This window comes from Oryx dammah, unplaced genomic scaffold (assembly GCF_014754425.2).
Source record: "Oryx dammah isolate SB20612 unplaced genomic scaffold, SCBI_Odam_1.1 HiC_scaffold_25, whole genome shotgun sequence".
Taxonomy (NCBI): Eukaryota; Metazoa; Chordata; class Mammalia; order Artiodactyla; family Bovidae; genus Oryx; species Oryx dammah.
This window is the reverse complement of record NW_024070209.1, coordinates 60,763,283-60,767,296: the sequence shown is the minus strand read 5'-3', so window position 1 is coordinate 60,767,296 and position 4,014 is coordinate 60,763,283. Positions and strand designations below refer to the sequence as shown.

The following is a 4,014-nucleotide window of genomic DNA, read 5'->3' as shown; positions in this document are numbered from 1 at the left end:
CACCTATTAGAATATCTGTAATTAAAAACATATTGACAATACTGAGCACTGGTTAAGATGTAAAGCAACTCGAGAACTCATTCCTTGCTGATGAAAATACAAAAATGGTACAGCCATCCTGGGAAACAGTTTAACGGTTTCCTATAAAGTAAAAATATATTTAAGGAATTCTCTGGCAGTCCAGTGGTTAGGACTTTGCACTTTCACTGCAGGGGGCCCAAGTTTAATCCCTGTTCCAGGTAACTAAGATCCCACAAGCCATGTGGTTCCCCACTCCCAAAAACAGAGCTACATAAATACATTTAGCATGAGCCAGCAATACTATTCTTGAGTATGTACCCTAGAGAAATGAAAACTTACGTCACACAAAAACCCGTAGATGAACTGTCGATAGCCATTTTACTTACAGTTGCCAAAACCTGGGAAAATAATATCCTAAAACAGGTGAAAAAACAAACTGGTACACCTATAAAATGGAATATTTCCCAGCAATATAAATGTAACAAACTATTGATATATGTAATATCTTGAATGACGATCAAGAGCAATATACTGAGCAACAGAAGCCAGCCATAGAACTTTATATGTATGATTTCAATTATATGACATTGCTGAAGTCAAAACTACAGTCATGGTGAAAAGCAATTGCCAGGAGTACTGCTAAGGAAGGATGTGACTATAAAGTCTTGAGAGAATATTTTGGTCATGATGAAACCATTCTGTATTCTGTGGTGGTAATAACATGAATCTATACATCTGCTAAAATCCACAGAATCTATATCTATAAAAGTTTATTTTAATGTATAGTAACATATAATAAAAATTTTAAACCCAAAGACTTATTATGTATATAGAAGAGTTACCTAAAACTTCACAAGACAATATAGACTCAACTTTGTTAAAAAAGATGCATAATAATAAGTATAGCAGCTAACTATCCAGATAAGAATGCTGGATATTTGGATTAAGTTAATGTTCTTTTTCTGTTTTTTAATGTTCTGTTAAATTTGTTTGTTTTTCTACATGTAAAATTAGAAATTACTATCAAAATTAGAAAAAAAATAATTTCTTTAACAGGGAACTTTTACCATTCATTCTAATTTTGTAAGACCCAGGAATAATTTAGAGCATCACATTTTGTTTCCATGATTGCTGTTTTTGAAAACTGTAAATGTGAAATATTTCATTTATATGTTAATGTTGAATTTAATTGCTCTTCAAAATGTGCTGTAAAATGTTTAATGGTGAGAAAGTTAAAAACAGTTTTTAATATTTTTAATATTATGGTATTTAAATGATTATATAGTTGAAAGTTCCCAATTAAATTTTTTCATTATATTTTTAAAAAACCCTTAAATTTGAACATATTAAATATTTAAAATGTATAACATTTAACCATATGATTTCCTTTTTTATTCTTTTTCCAACTGAAAAAACCTATACATAATAGACAAGTATTTGTCAGAAGGAATGAACTTGAAAAAGACATCTGTGCTGGATCTTTGATGGCTAAGACCCATAATGAAGATAATGATATCCAAGGTACACAAAGTGTGCAAAGTGTAACAGAAAAACAGTGTCATACCTGGCAAGAGCTTTCAGAAAATGCATAAAAACAAGAAAATCCTGAGCATTTTTAGTTGATGTCTTGTAAGACTGCTCTTGGCTGGTATAATGTAAAATACCAAGCCATCCAATTATAACAAAGGCTTAATTTTAATAAGCACACAAATAAATCTGGGGATTCTGTTAAAATGCTGATTCTCATTAAATAGATCTGGGGTATAGTTCATGATTCTTAGTTTCTAACAAGCCTTCAAGTGATGTTCATGGTATTGGCCTGAAGATTACAGTTGGAAAAGTCAGAGTTTGAAGGTCTCTGGGAAAAATGGCATGATTCTTACCCAATTCAGTAACAAAAAGATAAAAACAGTAAGTACTGTAATGAAAGGCAGCCATGCAATACACTTCCTAAAAGTAGTACCCAAAAGTTCATGAAGAGCTAACAGCATTCACCTCCAGCCAAGATGTTCAGCTGAGCAGGTATCCTTCAAAAATAAGTAGAATTTGACCATCCATACAAAATTATGAAAACAGAAAACACAGATAATACATAGATGGCTGCCTGTGAAGGGACTAAAATATTTTCACTATGTCCTCACTATGTCCCCTTCACAGTTCCCTAAAGATGAACGTTAAGTTTGGGCTACTCATTTTCATACCTTTACATCTGAGAATGGGCCAATTCTACTGAACTAAGAGAAACTGTGAAATGAAAAATTTGGAAGAAAGGAAGATACAGAAGATGAGATAGGCATGTCGAGTTAAAAGGCTTTCTGTGAAGTTCTTTTTTCTGAAGAGACCAAGGAAAGAATACATGACAGCAACTTCAGCATCTGAGATATGGTGAAGAGAGAAAAAGAAGTTTTAAGTATTGCATAGTGCCAAGAATACAGCAAGTTATTTTTTTTCTTTCCCCATAAACTGAGGCCTACCAACTCCATGTTACAAAGCAGATATACTATATGATCCCAACTCTGAGCCAAAACACTGTCACTTCAATTCTTCAGCTGTTCTTAACATGAAATCAAAATTTCAATGGAATGATTCATATAAAGGATGGGCAGTTGAACAAACAATTCAAAGTGATTCTTTTGGCATTAATGGCTGGAGATACATGATTCTGTCTTCAGAAAAATACAGGATTTTTTTCTCTGCTTTCATGTTGATTTGAAAAAATGTGTAGAGGTAATAGTATTCAAAGGCCAGCAAAAAAAGCTGAAATTACAAATTGATGGCTACTAGCAAGATGGCAGAATAGGAGGTCCCTCTAGCCCTCATTCCCCCACAGAAACTGATTGGGCAACCATCCATGAATAGATACAAACAAATAAAGGAAAACAATAGAATGGAAAAGACTAGAGCTCTCTTCCAGAAAATTACAGATACCAAGGGAACATTTCATGCAAAGACAGGCACAATAAAGGAAAGAAACAGTATGGACCTAACAGAAACAGAAGATATTAAGAGGAGGTGGGAGGAACACACAGAACTATACAAAAAAGATTTTCATGATCCAAATAACCATGATGGTATGATTACTCATCTAGAGCCAGACATCCTGGAGTGTGAAGTTAAATGGGCTAAGTTAGGAAGCATCATTACAAACAAAACTAGTGGAGGTAATAGAATTTCAGCTGAGTTACTTAAAGTCCTAAAAGATCAGGTTGTTAAAATGCTGCAGTCTATATGCCAGAAAATTTGGAAAACTCAGCAGTAGCCACCAGACTCAAAAAGGTCAATTTCATTCCAATCCCAAAGAAGAGCGATGTCAAAGAATGTTCAACCAACTACACACTTGCACTCATTCACATGCTAACAAGATCATGCTTAAAAATTCTCCAAGCTAGACTTCAACATTACATGAACCAAGAAATTCCAGATGTACCAGCTGGATTTAGAAAAAGCAGAGGAAACAGAGATCAAATTGCCAACATTTGCTGGATCATACAAAAAGCAAGAAAATTCCAGAAAAACATCTACTTCTACTTCATTGACTACACTAAAGCTGTTGTGTGGATCACCACAAATTGTGGAAAATTCTTAAAGAGATAGAAAACCAGACCACCTTACCTGCCTCCCGAGAAACCTACATGCTGGTCAAAGAGCAACAGTCAGAACCGGACATAGAAAAATGGACTGGTTCAAAACTGGGAAAGGAGTACATCAAGGCTGTATACTGTCACCCTGCCTGTTTAAGTTATATGCAGAGTTCAGTTCAGTTCAGTTCAGTCGCTCAGTCATGTCCGACTCTTTGCAACCCCATGAATCGCAGCACGCCAGGCCTCCCTGTCCATCACCAACTCCCGAAGTTCACTCAGACTCATGTCCATCGAGTCAGTGATACCAGCCAGCCATCTCATCCTCTGTCGTCCCCTTCTCCTCCTGCCCCCAATCCCTCCTTTTTTTTTCCTATTTGGAACCAGTCTGTTGTTCCATGTCCAGTTCTAACTG

General features: G+C 35.2%; 1 long non-coding RNA gene across 1 annotated transcript in view; it reads right to left on the bottom strand.

Annotated features, from left to right (window-relative positions):
• Nucleotides 1-1,571: 1,571 nt before the first annotated feature.
• LOC120851342 overlaps nt 1,572-4,014 on the bottom strand; it is a 15,656-nt gene continuing 13,213 nt past the window's right edge. The window contains exon 3 of the long non-coding RNA XR_005718289.1: nt 1,572-1,585. This is a non-coding gene — a long non-coding RNA (uncharacterized LOC120851342). The remainder of the gene's footprint in view (nt 1,586-4,014) is intronic.